Source organism: Pinus tabuliformis, chromosome 2_1 (genome assembly GCF_031772625.1).
Source record: "Pinus tabuliformis cultivar Carrire ecotype Pingquan chromosome 2_1, CPIR1, whole genome shotgun sequence".
Classification (NCBI taxonomy): Eukaryota; Viridiplantae; Streptophyta; class Pinopsida; order Pinales; family Pinaceae; genus Pinus; species Pinus tabuliformis.
The window spans coordinates 215,396,316-215,416,332 of NC_142299.1; the positions used below are offsets into that span (position 1 = coordinate 215,396,316).

Sequence of the window (20,017 nt, forward strand, 5' to 3'; positions counted from 1 at the left end):
CACAGATATCCAAAACTCTGTCTAATCCTAGTCTTCCTTGGTAGCATAAACCATAATCACTAGTGCTGCGCAAATACCTGAAAACCCGCTTCACTACTGTCCAATGCTCCTTCCCTAGTTTTGACATAAACCTGCTCAATACTCCCACTACATGTGCAATTTCTAGTCTAGTATAGATCATTGCATACATCAAGCTATCGACTGCACTTGCATATGGAACACGGGACATTTCCTCTTCCTCTTCTTGTGTCTTGGGACACTGTTCAACAGATAGCTTTACACTTACGGGAATATGAACCTTCACCGGTTTACTATCCTGCATATTAAACCTCTGCAGTATTGTCTCGACATACTTCCTCTAGTTTAACCAAAGCTTCCTCTTTGTCCAATCTCTCTTAATTTCCAAGCCCAAAATATAGTTTGTAGCACCAAGATCTTTTATGTTGAATTTGGAGAAAAATTGGGTCTTCAAATCCTGGATAATTTCTTTGTCATTTCCAACCAGCAACATATCATCCACATACAAGACCAGATAAATAACACGGTCACCAATTAGTTTAAAATACACACAATGATCTTCTTTTCTTCTAGCGAATCCAAGTCCCCGTCTAAATGTATCAAATTTTTGATACCACATCCTTGGTGACTATTTTAACCCATACAAATACTTTTTTAACTTTCATAGTGGTTCTTTATTACCCTTCACCGCAAAGCCTTCAGGTTGCTTCATGCAGATCTCCTCTTCCAGATCCCCATGAATAAATGATGTCTGCACATCCATTTGTTCTAACTCAAAATCAAAAGTAGCAGCAACAGATAAAAGTAATCTAATAGAAGCTAACTTGGCAACAGGAGAAAAAATATCACCAAAATCAATTCCTGGCACCTGGAATTAACCTTTTGCTACCGACCGAGCTTTGTATTTCTCCACCTTTCCTTCTACATTTGTCTCCTTCTTTAACACCCATTTTCTTCCAATGGGTTTCCTTCTAGCTAGAAACTCCACCAGATCCCAGGCCTCTTTTTTGTGCAAAGATGCCATTTCATCAACCATGGCCTCTTTCTAGAGTTTGTCGTCCTCTGAATCTATTGCTTCCTTCAAAGTTTTGGGACCATCATCAGTAATAGATAAAGAAAAATTTAAACAGAAATCAGATGGACTGTACCTTTTTGGCTACCTTCTTTCTCAAACTAATCTTCTCACAACCGGAGTTTGTGGCTCTTCATCTTCTGATTCCTCTTCTACTGTAGAGTCTGATTCTTCCTCCTTTAGCTCAAAATTTATCTTCTTAGGTTCCTTTGATGGGACTTCATGTTTAATAACATCTTTCACCTCTCTAAACACCACGTTTCGTCTATACACAACCTTCCTTGTTATTGGGTTCCAAAGCTTATAGCCTTTTAAACCATCCTTATACCCAATATAGATGCACTTTTCAGATTTACTATCCAACTTTGTTCTTTTCTCCTTTGGAACATGTACACATGCATCACATCCAAATACCCTCCGATGTGAAAGAGGGGGTTTCTTACCAATCCATACCTCTTTTGGAGTATTATCCTCCAACGATGATGAAGGTGATCTGTTAACCAGGTAACATGCAATCTCCACCGCCTCTGCCCAGAATTCCTGTCCTAACCCGACACCACTGAGCATGCTTCTTGCCCTTTCCATCAATGTCTTGTTCATTCTTTCTGCAACTCCATTTTGCTGAGGTGTATATGGAGTAGTCTTCTGTCATGCTATACCACACTTCTTACAAAACGCTTCAAATTCCTTCTTGCAAAATTCATCACCATTATCTGTCCTCAACGTCTTTATCTTCTTCTCTATCTGGTTTTCCACCAAAGCTTTAAATTCTTTAAACCTGTCAAAGACTTTAGATTTCTTCTTGAGGAAATATATTCATATATTCCTTGAGAATTCATCTGTAAATGATACATAGTACACAAACTTACCTAGTGATGGAACCTTCACAGGTCTAAACACATCACTGTGCACAAGCTCTAATATTTGTTTCGCCCTCTTACCACTAGAGGGGAAACTCACCAGATTCTGTTTCCCATATACACAATTTTCATAGAAATCAAAACCCAAAGAGGTATTAGTCATACCTTCTACCATACCTTTACCATGAAGTATTCGAAGGCCCTTCTCTCCAATATGTCCAAGCCTTTGATGCCATAGCATGGTATTTACACCAGAGACCACTAGATTTTCTGCTCCACTTTTAGGAACCACAAAACTGTTGCACCGATCAACAAAAGTGCTACCTTGCAGCTTGTACAAAGTTCCAATTTGAACTCCTCACATCAATACCAGTGCTCCCCAAACCATCTTGCAGGTATCTTTCTCGAACACTATTTTCACACCTGCATCATCCAGCTTGCTTACAGAAATTAGGTTTCTGGCTAATGCAGGAATATGCAGAACACCTGGAAGTGTTCTAATCCTTCCACCTTGCGACTTCAACTTGACTTTTCCGTGACCAATGATTCTAGCCTTCTTGTCATCCCCCAAGAAGACATCACCACCATCGTATTTCTCATACTTGTAGAACCACTCTCTATGGGGAGTGAAGTGAAAGGATGCACCTGATTCAATCAACTGTGCCTCATGATCTACATGTGTACTTGAAGAAGAAGCCAAGTACACATCCCCTCCTTCATATGAGGTGGTTTTTGCCTCTGCAGAAGGAGAATCATCAGATCCATTTCCTTTCTCAGGAGATTTACATTTACAGTCCCTTTTGTAGTTGATCCAGGTGGATGTTGGTGACCACCCACCTATCCCACTTGGACCCCCACAACTGTCTCTTTCAGTTTCCTTCATTGCAACACAATTTACTATTTATAGTAGTTTTTAACGTCCTGAACTTCTGGAACTGTTTTGAGGCCCTAAGTGACATTTTTAGGAACACTGGGAGCAACATGGGTCTATGGACCAATGTTTCTCTTCCCAAAATTTTAGTTCTTGGATATATCTTTCTAATGAGGTATTATGTGTGTCAAACAGAGATCGTATGCCAAAGTTATGACCCCGGGAAGTTGATGTACTGATTTACCCAAAATGGGGCCCATAGTTTGGCGCTTCATCTCCTATGGTTAGGTTTTTGGATGTTTAGGGTTTTCCATTATTTCTCAACAATAAATACTTTGAGACTCATTGTAACATAGTTCAGAGGCATGTAGCCACCACATCTCTTCTCAGAGATAAGCTACCATCACCCTAGCTAGTTTATTTCCATTTATGTTTGTAAGCATATTTCAATATTTTACATTAATGCCCATCCTTTCCGCATTTCCAACACATCTTTACAGGTTTTCCTGGATATTTAGATCTCCCACTTGATGACTTATTTTTGTTTCAATTCTGGAACCGTCCTCATACATACAAGGCATCACCATTCTGGCTCTCCATATTTTTCCATCTCATCTCCTCTGTCAGCAAGGATGAGACTATTTCATCAAACTGCAAAGCAGTTGCATTGCCAGCTATTACAATAATGAGACTATCCCACAAATCTGGTAGAGAACACAACAAACTAATGCACTTATCTTCATCTAAAATTTTAATATCAACAGATAATAACTGACTTACCACAGTATTAAATGCGTTCAGATGCTCTGTCACCAAGTCTCCATATTTCATCCTTAGGTTATACAGCTTAATATGTAGGAACAGTTTATTCGCCAAAGACTTATATTGGTACAAAGTCCCTAACTTATCCCACAAAGCCTTCTTCGTAGCTTCCCTTGATACATTCAACAATACTAAATCTGAGACACACAATCGTATTATGCTCTTTGCTTTCTAATCCAACTTCTTCCATTCTTCATTGGACACTCTCGTTGGTTTAGTACCTGGATCTATGTGATCCACTAACCTTTATCCACCAACAGATCCTCCATCTTGAGTTTCCACAACTCAAAACTCTGACCATTAAATTTCTCGATCTCTATCTTTCCACTGCTCACCATCTTATTTCACCACCATAATCGATCACGTAGATCTCCCACTAAACAGGGTCTACCACAGGCTCGAGCGAAACCCCTCAACAACAAAGGCATCTCGTTGAAGCCAAAACATCTCCGATACCAAGTGTAGGTTTTAACCCCGTATAGAAATTACCTGCATACGAATTCCAAAAAGAACTGAAAATAAACAATAGCGATAACATAACACATAAAGAAAATATACACAGAGTTTTCCCCTGGATCCCAAAACCGGGACTACCATATTGATTTTGCATTATGTTCCTTTCAATGTTACAATACATATATATACATGTCGAAGCATCCATAACCCCAATCCATTAACCCTGGATTAGAACATAACCTTAGTTCCCTTGACCGGATCTACAAAATACCATGGACCAAAAACCATCGCGCCTAAAACCATGTGCGAAAACCATGCACAAAACCATAGGTAGGTATGCCCACCTAATATAGGGTCCAAAAAAAATTCCCCAAGGCGCTGCCCTGAACCCTGTAGAGGGAGCTAACCTCCCCCCTCAAACCCCTTGCTACGCCCCCCTCTAACCCCCCAGTTTAACTAGGGAAGCTAGTCGTGGAAAGAATATAACACAAACCCAACAGCCACCAAAATTTGATGACCCACCTTTCGAATGTTTAGGGACTCATCAAGAAGTTGAGGCACTTCAGCTTTCGCTGATGGTTATGTTAGGTTCTCACGTTCTTGATGAGAACCTTAAACCAAGCCGAATTAGGGTTTATAAAAATAGGGTTTATGCACATCACGCTCCTCTCGATATCATCTTGCTGGATGTGAGCTCATCTTGGAAATCCTCTGATTCAGGAAATGCCACTCTGATAAAACCTTTCCATCACTTTGCAGTGGATGTGCATCAACCTCTATATCCTAATTTGTTTGTTGAAGGGAGTGCTTTGGCCCTTGTCCCAAACCTATTTGATTGTTTCCCAGCCAGTACAACCTATCAACATACACAATCAGATGATGTCTTACAATCTTCCATTTGGGAAGGGGCCAATCTCATGACCTCCCCTCTGCTTGAGACTCTTTCAGTTAATTCAGTACATGCTTGGGAATCTAAAAAATCTGATTTGTCGAGCTGCCCATCTATCAATATTGATACATCAGATCCAATTCACATTATTTTCATCGAGAGTTGTCTGGTCACAACCAATGATAACCACATACATGCACCTATAGATCTTGCAAAGCTACCGATATTTGATGGCTTATCGTTTGGAGGTTCATAGGTTTGTCAAGACGTTGAGGCACTTCAGCATCTGCTGGTGGCTATACCAAGTCCTCGAGCCCTAGACAAATTCTATGAACAATTTCAAACTAGGTTTTCTGCGTTTGAATCCTCAGGCATCTCAGTTACACTTGGCAGAGGCCCCTCTTTTGAGGGTTATCAAGTTGATCATCCTCTACATCATGATAGGTTTGCAGATCGGATTAATCTAGCGGATTTCTTTGCTAGCTAACAACATCTTTCCTTACTTGTTTTGGATTTAGGGTTAAGGATGAATGGATGTTTGTCATGTCTAGATGACTATAAATTTCACGCTTGTGATTTGTTTTACCAGGATCAGGTTGCAATTTGCCTTGAAAGGTCTTGTCTAGCACATTTCCCTATAAGTAGACGATGTTTTCTTTCTGTTCTGCATACTTTACAGGTAAGCATGTTATTTTTTGCACAACTCTGCTTTGGTGGTAGCATTGGGAGTTTGGTTTCACATAACCCGACCTATGCTTTGGTTAAATTAGGATTTAGGGTTAAGACTAGTTAGGCTTTAGTTTCACTTATTAGTTGGGTTATAAAAAATTTCTTTATGATTTAAATTTGTCACGCTTCATTTTCTTTACTGTAGGTAGTTAGTTCCCTGCTTGTTTATTTATTCACTCATGTACTTACATTTGTTTATTGTTGCATGGAATTCATGAAATCTTTGCAGATGTATTGCATTGGTCCTTTAATTGCAATTAGTTGATCTCTTCTGCACATAGTATTACATTGCGCCATTAGCCCTGTTTGATGCATTGCATCATACACTTTCCTTCTCGCTTGGCACATACTCACGTTTGACCTAGCATAGAAATTTCCCCTATGTTGCATGCCGCTACATGAGCGTTCATGAACCTGAAGTTTTCAAACCTGTGGTGCTATGAATAGCTTTCTCACACCTTTTTCTCTCACTCTAGAATCAAAGTGCATTGCTTCGACCTCTTCACACCTATTTTATAACCCTATAACTGAAACCCTAACCCTATGATTGTGTGAATTTGTGATGGTTACGCCAATGGGTAGCCTCTCTTAGAGCCAGTCATCAAAGTTGCATCCTGGATATCTCTCCTACGAGTCTAATTTATTAACAAGGAAGATAAGAATAAATTTCTCATGGGGAACCCTAATCTGTTTGAATGACCTATACCCATAACCTGAACCTCATTCTCAATGTGGTCTTGATTGTTTCAATGACTTGTGTTCTTTGTTCACTTTCTAATTGGAAATGAGACGTGGAAGCTTGGCATAAGGGCAAACCTAAATCATGATATCTCTTATTTTCTGTCAAACAAGAAACAACCTCCCTTGCTCGTAAAATAAGCTGGGATCCCTCATCCTCTTTGATGCAATGAACACCCAGAAATAACTGGAAATGCACAGATAAAAGAAAATGAAACGATATAAAGGGTAAAGGATCGAGAAAGGCTTCATGCATAGAGAGGTAATGCAATGACTCCACCAGGGTTTTGACCAAGCTCGCTAGCAGTGGAGCAACGTTTGTGATTTCTTGGAGTGACTCCACCGGGGTACTGTCCAAGCCCGTTGGAAGTGGAGCAACACCAGAAACTTACTTTTAAAATTATGAATACAATAAGCCCTCTGCCACATTCTTCGCATCATCATCAAATACCGACACATGTGAACTTTAATTGGGTGTTTACTAACTGGCAAGACCTAGCTGATACACGAAGGGAAGGCATATCTGCAAAGGTCGACACAAGAGACATGAAGGGAAGGCATATCTGCAAAGGTCGACACAATGCAAGAGGTGCCCATAGTAAGAGTTCAATATTCCTTGCATCATACCTAGACTCAGACTATTACAGGGATGTTGACAGAGATACTGGATTCTACTAGTGGTTCGCCAATTGTTGTAGCTACTACAAAATCACCAAAAATTTTGGCCATATCGAAAATTTTGGGTCCCCCGTTGCTCGCCTCAAGCCATCCAGTGACGCTCCAGTTGTTCATTGGCTAATTCACCACATGGCTTGTTCTTGTCAAACCTTGTCGATGCATTCACTCATGTAATCATGCGATATATATTGCATTCTTTTTTCATGCCCCATCTTGTGCATCGACCCAACCCTTCCATTAGGGTTTTGGAAGTGTGATGTCTTGCCCAAGACTTCAGATATTTTCCCTATACATTTCAAATCAATGGTGACACCATATATAGGCAGGAAAGACCCCAATCTAACTTTCATTATGATTGGCCATACTAGGGTTTGGAGAGAAACCCTAAATTTGCACAAGAATGTCTCCCTACATGATTTAACCTAATTCATATTCCTCCAGATATGCATTCTATGTTTGGCATTATGGTAAGAATCATTGAATGTCATGTTTCACCTTCTTTCATAATTGGTTCCCCATCCCAACATGTGTATTAGGGTTTGTAAGTTTGTCACCTTTACGTGTGTCTTTGAAGCTCGACTTTGCATTAATCTCCACCCTCTAAATGCATGCTCATGAGAATTTCAAGGAACGCGCCCTATGAGTGCACCATCACCTTGGGCATCATGAAATATCAGAGACAAATGAAATTAATAGATCCAAAGGGTTTTGAGTCGGTCTCCAAACTTGAGCGCACTTGACCAACCCATATAATTTGTAGCACTTTGATTTGGATAAATCATTGTCTATGCACCTAAAGTGAATTAGTTTATTTATTCATTGATTTCCATGTTCTCACATGAAAATATCACTATCGGGGGCTAACTTGTTTTCATCCCACCTCCTTTTTAGGAAATTGATCGAAGATACTAGGGGTATACATTCAACTATGCAACAAGAAATCCCTTGGCCCGAAAATGCTAAGATGATCTCAAGATGAACTTCACATACTCTTCTAAGGAATCGAATGGAAAAATGAACTGGACACAAGATACACTCTTTAGTGCATGGCGATTATTTAATAGATGACATGGTGGATTTTTTGTTAGTGAATAAAGTGTAACTTAATTCTTAGTTAAACTACCGTAACCCACTTGAAAGTATTATGGAAGTTTTGTTTTCTGAGAGGGGACTATAGCCATGTGGTTAGCTACCTTGAAGTCCAACACACACGAGAGATGATGCATGGAGCATAAGGGGTATTATATGGTCATCACGGGTTCATACATGTAGTTTTTTGCCATTAGAGAATTAGGATGTATCTCTTTCAGTAACAACAAGCCTTGATTTCTTTGGGGGTGGGAATCTGACAACAAATGAAACTATCAGATTCATGATCTAGAATAGTAGGCATTGAAAGACTTGTTTGTCATTGTTTCTAATGTTTAGGTTGACAGTGCAAAGAAAATACCATGGAAAAGATAACCACAGTTTTGAATGAATATGATTCGGTGCAAATTGTACCTTATTTATTTGTTCTCATGGGAAACATTTGCTCTCGACCATGCAATATTTCTTTCCATGCTTTTCTAGAGCTTTGAACACAATTTGGTAAGCTCGGATCAACTATTGATAAAAATCCCCACTTAAAAGAAGGGAGTCAGTTCTTATTTATACCAAGTCTTGATGATGCTGGTCCAGCAAATATGCTTCCTAGGTTTTCTTTTCCAAAGTATTTTTTTGAAGAGGTTACCAAGCATGTTTTGAATGCTATCTTCTGCATCAATCCTTCTAGAATTAAATTTTACACACAGGAGATTGTCATGTTTTGGCAGGATACATTATATCAGATGCGTTGATCCTGTCTAATCCCTCCTTCATCAGAAGAAAAAAATGAGCCTTTTGAACATTTGGTCATTGCAATAACTCATCAAAGTCATCTTTGCCCATTTCCTCTCATGGTGCAACCTATTATCTGGAATTATGACCATTGTTTGTGTTTGTACCCCACACCACACATGATAGTATTAGCAGATAAGTTTGAACAGAAAGCCAATTGAATTACCCGATTTAGAGATTTCCTTCTACTGCATTCCAAATATCTAAATGACAATTTGTTGAAATATTCGCTCTTCTAAACATGCATGTTACATGACAGGAAGGGAAGCGTATTAGTCGCTTGGTTCCAACCACATGATGACCTCTCCAAGTCGCAAGATCGTAGTTTCGGAACCTCAAATAAGCACCAGCAAGGTGTGACCATAATAGTTGTGACCATGTCAGCCCAGTGAGTTGTAAATATATCATAGTCGCTGAGTCGCATGACATCTAGGGGACAGAAGGTGCGACTTTCTCTCAATGTGACTTGTAACCTCTCCCAAGTCGCATGATCACAAAATCGCTCCCAAAGCAGACAGAGGTTGATGCAACTCCTCCTTTTATGCGACTATGCGATCGATTTTCAAGTATCCCCTACAGGAAGTCGCAGAATCGCAGGCGTGACTAGCCATCAGAGTTTCGACTTCTAGCAAAATAAGACTCTGCGACTTCTAACTCGCAATTCCGCCCACCTTATTTAAGTCACACTTCCAAATGAGATCGGTTTGAATACTCCATTCCAATTCGAATTTTCTTGCTTTGTAACAGGGCTAGTTTGAGCCAAAGACTAAGAAAAATCTTGGAGCTATCTACGAGAAAACTCTAGAAGATCACGTTGCATAAGGTTTGTTTCCTATGCTCACAGATTCTAAGGCCTTATTTCATCCTTCAACTTGTTCTAGATCCCTCAATCCAGGTTTGTTGTCTTATATTCATTTTTCAGCTCTCTATACTTTGAAGGAACTTAGGATTTTCTTATGACATATTTTGGACTATTTCTAAGCTTAATTTTGCATGATGATGTGAGGAAAATTTGAGCGCATTTGTGTCAGGTTTTATGAAAGTGTGATACTGTATTAATCTATTTTGATACATTACTATGCATCCTTTAAGACATTGTTAAATTAAGTTTTGAAGCAGTAGAAATAAGGCTTGATGCATTGGATTCCTGTTTCAGAATTAAAAGTGTTGGGCTACAAGAGCACTGATCAGGTTCAAAACCCAACTAAGAGCCCTCATCTACAACAACAAAGACTTGTGCATTAGAATCTGGAGAATTAATCAAAGATAAGGATTGTTTTGTAGTGGAGGAAGACGTTTCAGGAAGATAGTGACCTATTGTCAATAGCAGACTCTTGGAACTTCCTTAGACTCAACCATGACACAATTTGTAGGTTGAAAATTTGAAGAAATGTTGACAAAAGGTAGTGTTGTGTTCTCTAAGCTAAAGAAGATCTTGATGCCTAGTCATTAGTAACTAAGGAAACTCATTTGTTGCATATTGCGGTGTTGAGTTTTGATGTAGTATTGGAGGAACAGATTCAAAGAATGGCTCATCTCTGTTTCAATTGAAGAGTTTTCAATAGCATCAGGCCTCTGGAATCTAAGAACTGAGATATACTAGGCAGAAAACCAATACCTATTCAAAAGGAACAACATTGTGAGTTAAGGGCTTGGACAGAGTTTTCTTGTCAAATGAGAATTTGCATAACTGACCAATGTGACAATGTCTAACCTTGGTGTACACTAGTGACCTTGATTAGACAGTGATACTAGGACAGTATGTGCAGTGAAGCAATAATGAGAGTAAATGAGAATACATCTGAGGAAGTCCAAGAGGACCCCCCAAGGCCACATGCATTGATAATACTGTGGCACAACAATTGACCACACAGGGGTCTAGATTAATTATTTATTAATGTCATTCTTTCAAATTAGTTGGTTGTAATTCCATTATCATTCTTTGTTTGAAATTATGTTTGATTAATGTTATTTTCCTGCAGGTAGAAGGAATGGAACAAATATTGGTCTACGCAAAAGGATTAGGGTTTCTCATGGAGCTTGCATAACTAGGTTTTCCTTCAGTAAGCCAGGTGGTCCCTTCCAAGTTCTAATAACCTTTCAATAAACTCAAAGGCACATCACCAGAAGATAGATGAAGGCAAGTGAGGCATAGTGGAAAGAAAACGAATCGATTTTAGGACCAAGCATCCACATCGTTGTGATATTTGGGAATCAAGCATTCTAGGGTTTCCAATAACCCTCCACATCTTTCTCTCTATCTCTTTCATCATGATGTAAATATCACCCACCATCATATCATCCACTATATTAGGTTTGATCACAACATGTAATAATCATTGTGGCCTAAGGAAGAAGTGGGTAATCTCAAGAGTCATGAGGGTAGCCGAAAGGTCATAAGGGAGGCCAAGGGTCACGATAGGTGAGCAGTCACCTCACCTCTATAAATGTTCCCTTAGGCCTCATTCACAAGGACTTTTAGCACTTGAGTTGAGGCAGAGATAGATAGTTGATGTATGCTTGAGAGCTAGGGTCACTTAGCTCTTGGTAGCTAGTAGAGTGGATCTGCAGTGGGTTTAGGGTTGTGGCATCAGGCGATGGTATGAACAACCCATGTTCCACTATTGGGTATTGACCAATTTCATGATATGTATTTGAAGTTGCAGCAATATTAATAAGATGTTTTCTTTTAACTTTATCACTGATTCCCATGCTTACTCATGGTGGTTGTATTAGCTATCTGATACCTCACCATAGTTGTATGTGTCCTTGCATATACGTGAGATTTTATGTACTGATACATAGTGGTTGCATTTATGTTTCAATTTTGAATCTGTGTTTACTTGTCCCTTGCCATGTCGGTAACCTATTGTGAACTACTTTGAAATTGACCTCTCGTATGTTCCTGTTTATTATGTTTGATGGGGTTTTAGCTCACTAATCCCTCTCATCATTTATCTCTTCTTATCATTGTTGTGACTTTTTTTCACCTCTTTCTGCAATTTTTCAATCTTGGGATGATTTTGTTTCACTACCCGAGCACTTCATTCTTGCCCCACTTTGGCATCTTCTCATTTGGTAACCAAGAGAAGAAAACATTCATGGTGGCAGTCGGGCCCACATACCGGATGGGGCTCCTATCCCAAACGGTGTGAGGTCTAATTGGGACTTCACACTGAGGAGACCCCTTATTTGTTGGTAGTACATTTTGGCCCATCAACAGGTCCCCATTACGTGCAAAGCCTCCATGGGGTGAGGAAATTTTTGTTGAACCTGGTCCCTAGTTAACCACCTACCCTGGTGACGGAGTTGGCTTGCTTTGGCAACTCGATATAGTTGTATCCTCTATTTCTGAGTGTTCTTAATCAGTTGTGGCCTGTTCCATGCAGTTTGAGTTGAGCTCTGTTGGTGTGAGTTGTTCTGCAATGTCAGATGTGTCCAACAATGGTGGGAAGTATGGCCGAAGGCAATCTACATTGAACACTGGGTGCAGACCAAGGAACAGTGGGATGCTGATCTCGAAGGCATTGTCACCGACGGCCTTGGTGATGGTGTATGGTGCATATCAGAGCAGGGGAAGCTTGTGGTAGGGTCCAGTAAGGTACTCTTTCTACAAAAGAATCCAAACTTTGTCACCCACCTGGAACTTGTGTGGCACTCGATGTTGATCTATATAAAATCCTGTAGATTTATGTAGGTTTTACCCCCGTACAGAAATTACCTACATACGAATTCTAAAACATAGAAAATAAACAATGCGAGAGCATAACACATAAAACACATATACACAGAGATTTTCCCCTGGATCCCAAAATCGGGACTACCAACTTGATTTTTCATTATGTTCCTTTCAATGTTATAATACATATTTATACGTGCCAAAGCAATCATTACCATGGACCAAAAACCATTGCATCCAAAACCATGGACCGAAAACCATCGCGTCCAAAATCATGTGCAAAAATCATGCACAAAACCATAGGTAGGTCTGCCCAACCTAACATAGGGTCCAAAACCAAAATTTTCTAGGGCGCTGCCCCGGACCCCATAGAGTGGGGTTACCTACACCCCTCAAACCCCCTGTGACTCCTCCCGCTACGTAGTCGGCGCAACAAAGAGGGGGCTCCGCCCCCCTCCTAACCTCCCAGTTAACTACGTGGGCTAGTCATGGAAAGAATATAACACAACCCAACATTCTCCCAGTTGTTGTTTTATTTCCACAAGGGGCCACAAGAGAGCTTAGTCATTTATCCAGCCCTGCAATGCCCATTGTTTCTCTACACCAAGAGAACTTCTCAGAGCTCACAGATTTTGTCAATGCATCTACATTATTCTTCAAAGTGTCCACCTCTACGAGCAACACCTTTTTGTCTTCTATCATATCCCTCACAAAGTGATACTAAACATCAATGTGTTTTGTATTTGAATGGTAAGTAGGGTTCTTTGTAAAGAAAATTACACTTTGGCTGTCTGATCCAAGTGGATGTTGGTGGCCACCCACCTATCCCATTTGGACCCCCACAACTGTCTCTTTCAGTTTTTCTGTTTCCTTAATTATAGCACAGTTTACTATTTTTAGCAGTTTTTCGGGTCCTAAACTTCAGGAGCCGTTTTGAGGCCCTAAACGACGTTTTTTGGGAAATCTTCCGCCAGCGATTTTTTTGATAAAAATCGCCTTTTCCGTCATAGTCCTCGGAGAGATATTTCCAACGAGCTATCATACGCGTCAAACGGAGATAATACGACCAATTCGAGACCCCAGGAAGTTGGCTGTCCAACTCACCCCAAAACGGGGCCCACAATTTGGCGTTTCATCTTCTAGGGTTAGGTTTTGGAATGTGAAGGGTTTTCCATTGTTTCTCAATAATAAATAGGCCTTCGAGCCTCATTGTAATCACAGTTCGAAACAGTTAAGAGGCATGTAGCCGACACATCTCTTCTCAGAGATAAGCTACCATCGCCCTAGCTGGGTTATTTCTATTTGTAAGCATATTTCAGTATTCTCCATTAATGAAATGAAGTATTATTTCCGCTGCATCTCTGTTTTTATGGTTATCGCATCTCTGTATTTATGGTTATCTCTGTAATCTATTACGTTCCTGATTAAATCCGGATCAGTGGTATCAGAGCAGTTTGCTTTTTCTCTGTTTTTCTTTGCATGTCCCCAACGAGGTCGGGATATAAGGAGTTAGGGCTTGAACTGGTCGAACCTTTGCAAGACCAGCCTCGCAAATCTCGACGACCTCCCATGGCGGATGAGAAGAAAGATGAGGGGGCAGGAGATCCTATCAAAATCTTGCTCGAAGAAGCCCTCGAGCGGCAAAGGAACGCGATGATGGATAGGTTTGCGCAGATCCTTCAGCGGCTACCCAGAGGCGACGCATCGGCTTCCAACAGCTACTCTGGAAACGCCACACCGTTTAAGGTACAAGTTAATTTTGAAATCCCCATCTTCGAGGGTCAAATAGACGCAGATGCGGTAGATAAATGGTTAAATCTGCTCGATGGGTATTTTTCTGTTCATGAATTTTCAAGTCAGGAAAATATTGTTTTTTCTCTTCTCAAAGCAGCCCCCCACATCAAGGACTGGTGGGAAACCTACTGCGAACAAAAGGATGAAAGTACAGGCTCACTGTTTTCAGCCGCACCCACCTGGGATGACTTTCGGGATGCCATCAAGGAGCAGTACTACCCTGTCTAAAGCTATGAGGACAAATACATCAAATGGACCACATTGCGGCAGGGACGAGACCAAGATGTGCCGGAGTTCACAAACATTTTTCATACCCTTCGCACACAATTGGGTATCAAAGATTCTGAGCTGCATCTGGTACTCAAATACCGCGGCTGCCTACACAGATACATCCAGGAAGAGATGGAGTTCTTGAACATCTCCTCACTCAGCACAGCATACCGATATGCTGTCAAAATCGAGCAAAAGTTCAAACAGAAGAAGCGAGACTTTGGATATGCAAATCACAAGCCCAAAGGACAAAGCCAAGGTGGGGTGACCCAAGACAACCCGTCGAAGCCGCAAGAAAAGAACAACACCATGAAGTCGAAGAAGGACACAGGAAAGTGGTGTGAGTTCCACAAGAGTCCCACTCATAACACAAGTGAGTGTCGGACCAAGCAGTCGCTGGTGGCCGAGTTGAAGGCTTCCGAATCAGATGCATGTTCCGACTCTGAGTCAGAACCCGACAAGGGGAATGAAAAAGGGAAGCAGATCATTGATGCAGATCCCAACGCCACTGTTGCTACTGCCAAGATCCACAAAAATGAGCCCGAAGATCCAGAGGAGGGGGAACATCTTTTCCACTCACAGATGTGGGTGAAGGGTTCGCCGCTGCAATTCATTGTCGACAATGGCAACCAAAAGAACCTCATTTCAGAAGAGTTCGTGAAGCGGTTGGGCCTACCAACTACACCACACCCACAGCCGTACAGTATCGGTTGGCTTCACGAAGGACGAGATCTCAAAGTTCGCCAGCAGTGCCGCCTTCCCTACAGCATCAAGCCCTTCACAGACGAGGTATTGTGTGATGTTACACCTCTGGATGTTTGTGATGTACTATTAGGCCAGCCATACTTGTGGAGGCGACATGCTGTGTATGAGTCAAGGCCTCGCGCTGTCATCATTTCTTTGGATAATTCATTATACAGGATACCAGAGGTAGCCCCACCTACCGCCACCTCTTTGATCACTGCTAAGAAAGGCAGCAAGCTCATCTAACAGACTAGGAAATTTATTTTCTGTCTGGTTCGCTCCCAAAGTAAGGGGAAGATCGTTGCTACATCCATGATCCCCGCGAAGGGTTCCTCCACACAGTAGTAGCAACAGAGGGATACAGTCATGATAGAACACAGGAACAACTTCTCCTTACCCAGAGGGGTTGGGCGACAAAGTTTGGTTACATTTGCAGAGGGAGCACCTTACCAGAACCCATCAGAAACTCAGACCACTTCGACATCGTCCTTACACCAGTAACAAGGCTACGGGAAACAATGCTTTGAGACACAGCATTCATCCATCCCTTCGCTTGCACCGAGTGTTCAATGTGGACCGTCGCCGACCATGCTCCCCACCATTTCTGGACACATCAGAGATTGCAGAACAGCTCACTAGAGACCCACCTCAGCAGAAGCTTCCTCATCTCAGGGAGGAACTCAACGCAATGGGGACCATTGCTTCCTAAGGGGGGAGGAATGATCCAAGTGGATGTTGGTAGCCACCCACCTATCCCATTTGGACCCCCACAACTGTCTCTTTCAGTTTTTCTGTTCCCTTAATTATAGCACAGTTTACTATTTTTAGCAGTTTTTCGGGTCCTAAACTTCCGGAGCCGTTTTGAGGCCCTAAACGACGTTTTTTGGGAAATCCTCCGCCAGTGATTTTTCTGATAAAAATCGCCTTTTCCGTCGTAGTCCTCGGAGAGATCTTTCCAACGGGCTATCATACGCGTCAAACGGAGATAATACGACCAATTCGAGACCCCAGGAAGTTGGCTGTCCAACTCACCCCAAAACGGGGCCCACAATTTGGCGTTTCATCTTCTAGAGTTAGGTTTTGGAATGTGAAGGGTTTTCCATTGTTTCTCAATAATAAATAGGCCTTCGAGCCTCATTGTAATCACAGTTCGAAACAATTCAGAGGCATGTAGCCGACACATCTCTTCTCAGAGATAAGCTACAATCGCCCTAGCTGGGTTATTTCTATTTGTAAGCATATTTCAGTATTCTCCATTAATGAAATGAAGTATTATTTCCGCTGCATCTCTATTTTTATGGTTATCGCATCTCTGTATTTATGGTTATCTCTGTAATCTATTGCGTTCCTGCTTAAATCCGGATCAGTGGTATTAGAGCGGACTACTTTTTCTTTGTTTTTCTTTGCATGTCCCCAACGAGGTCGGGATATAAGGAGTTAGGGCTTGAATTGGTCGAACCTTTGTAAGACCAGCCTCGCAAATCTCAACGACCTCCCATGGTGGATGAGAAGAAAAATGAGGGGGCAGGAGATCCTATCAAAATCTTGCTCGAAGAAGCCCTCGAGCGGCAAAGTAACGCGATGATGGATAGCTTTGCGCAGATCCTTCAGCGGCTACCCAGAGGCGACGCATCGGCTTCCAACAGCTACTATGGAAACGCCACACCGTTTAAGGTACAAGTTAATTTTGAAATCCCCATCTTCGAGGGTCAAATAGACGCAGATGCGGTAGATAAATGGTTAAATCTGCTCGATGGGTATTTTTCTGTTCATGAATTTTCAAGTCGGGAAAATATTGTTTTTTCTCTTCTCAAAGCAGCCCCCCACGTCAAGGACTGGTGGGAAACCTACTGCGAACAAATGGATGAAAGTACAGGCTCACTGTTTTCAGCCGCACCCACTTGGGATGACTTTCGGGATGCCATCAAGCAGCAGTACTACCCTGCCAAAAGCTATGAGGACAAATACATCAAATGGACCACATTGCGGCAGGGACAAGACCAAGATGTGCCAGAGTTCACAAAAATTTTTCATACCCTTCACACACAATTGGGTATCAAAGATTCTGAGCTGCATCTGGTACTCAAATACCGCGGCTGCCTACACAGATACATCCAGGAAGAGATGGAGTTCTTGAACATCTCCTCACTCGGCACAACATACCGATACGCTGTCAAAATCGAGCAAAAGTTCAAACAGAAGAAGCGAGACTTTGGATTTGCAAATCCAAAGTCCAAAGGACAAAGCCAAGGCGGGGTGACCCAAGACAACCCGTCGAAGCCGCAAGAAAATAACAACACCATGAAGCCGAAGAAGGACATAGGAAAGTGGTGTGAGTTCCACAAGAGTCCCACTCATAACACAAGTGAGTGTCGGACCAAGCAGTCGCTGGTGGCCGAGTTGAAGGCTTCCGAATCAGATGCATGTTCCGACTCTGACTCAGAACCCGACAAGGGGAATGACAAAGGGAAGCAGATCATTGATGCGGATCCCAGCGCCACTGTTGCTACTGCCAAGATCCACAAAAATGAGCCCGAAGATCCAGAGGAGGGGGAACGTCTTTTCCACTCATAGATGTGGGTGAAGGGTTCGCCGCTGCAATTCATTGTCAACAGTGGCAGCCAAAAGAACCTCATTTCAGCAAAGGTCGTGAAGCGGTTGGGCCTACCAACTACACCACACCCACAGCCGCACAGTATCGGTTGGCTTCATGAAGGACGAGATCTCAAAGTTCGCCAGCAGTGCCGCCTTCCCTACAGCATCAAGCCCTTCACAGAAGAGGTATTGTGTGATGTTACACCTCTGGATGTTTGTGATGTACTATTAGGCCAGCCATACTTGTGGAGGTGACATGCTGTGTATGAGTCAAGGCCTCGCGCTGTCATCATTTCTTTGGATAATTCATTATACAGGATACCAAAGGTAGCCCCACCTACTGCCACCTCTTTTATCACTGCTAAGAAAGGCAGCAAGCTCATCTCACAGACTAGGAAATTTATTTTCTGTCTGGTTCGCTCCCAATGTAAGGGGAAGATCGTTGCTACATCCATGACCCACGCGAAGGGTTCCTCCACACAGCAGCAGCAACAGAGGGATACAGTCGTGACAGAACACAAGAACAAGTTCTCCTTACCCAGAGGGGTACCACACAAGTTTCAGGTGGGCGACAAAGTTTGGTTACATTTTGCAGAGGGAGCACCTTTCCAGAACCCATCAGAAACTCAGACCACTTCGACATGGTCCTTACACCAGTAACAAGGCTACGGGAAACAATGCTTTGAAACACAGCATTCATCCATCCCTTCGCTTGCACCGAGTGTCCAATGTGGACCGTCACCGACCATGCTCCCCACCATTTCTGGACACATCAGAGATTGCAGAACAGCTCACCAGAGACCCAGCTCAGCAGAAGCTTCCTCATCTCAGGGAGGAACTCAACGCAATGGGGACCATTGCTTCCTAAGGGGGGAGGAATGATCCAAGTGGATGTTGGTGGCCACCCACCTATCCCATTTGGACCCCCACAACTATCTCTTTCAGTTTTTCTGTTTCCTTAATTATATCACAATTTACTATTTTTAGCAGTTTTTCGGGTCCTAAACTTCCGGAGCCGTTTTGAGGCCCTAAACGACGTTTTTTGGGAAATCTTCCGCCAGCGATTTTTTTGATAAAAATCGCCTTTTTCGTCGTAGTCCTCGGAGAGATATTTCCAACGGGCTATCATACGCGGCAAACGGAGATAATACGACCAATTCGCTACCCCAGGAAGTTGGCTGTCCAACTCACCCCAAAACGGGGCCCACAATTTGGCGTTTCATCTTCTAGGGTTAGGTTTTGGAATGTGAAGGGTTTTCCATTGTTTCTCAATAATAAATAGGCCTTCGAGCCTCATTGTAATCACAGTTCGAAACAGTTCAGAGGCATGTAGCCGACACATCTCTTCTCAGAGATAAGCTATCATCGCCCTAGCTAGGTTATTTCTATTTGTAAGCATATTTCAGTATTCTCCATTAATGAAATGAAGTATTATTTCCACTGCATCTCTGTATTTATGGTTATCTCTGTAATCTATTGCGTTCCTGCTTAAATCCGGATCAGTGGTATCAGAGCGGTCTGATTTTTCTCTGTTTTTCTTTGCATGTCCCCAACGAGGTCGGGATATAAGGAGTTAGGGCTTGAATTGGTTGAACCTTTGCAAGACCAGCCTCGCAAATCTCGACGACCTTCCATGGCGGATGAGAAGAAAGATGAGGGGGCAGGAGATCCTATCAAAATCTTGCTCGAAGAAGCCCTCGAGCGGCAAAGGAACGCGATGGTGGATAGCTTTGCGCAGATCCTTCAGCGGCTACCCAGAGGTGACACATCGGCTTCCAACAGCTACTCTGGAAACGCCACACCGTTTAAGGTACAAGTTAATTTTGAAATCCCCATCTTCGAGGGTCAAATAGACACAGATGCGGTAGATAAATGGTTAAATCTGCTCGATGGGTATTTTTCTGTTCATGAATTTTCAAGTTGG

The 20,017-nt window shown here is 42.1% G+C and overlaps 1 pseudogene; it reads left to right on the forward strand.

The window, feature by feature from the left end:
- Nucleotides 1-9,172, forward strand: part of LOC149199515 (DNA polymerase epsilon subunit B-like) — a 28,962-nt pseudogene extending 19,790 nt beyond the window's left edge.
- Nucleotides 9,173-20,017: the final 10,845 nt, after the last annotated feature.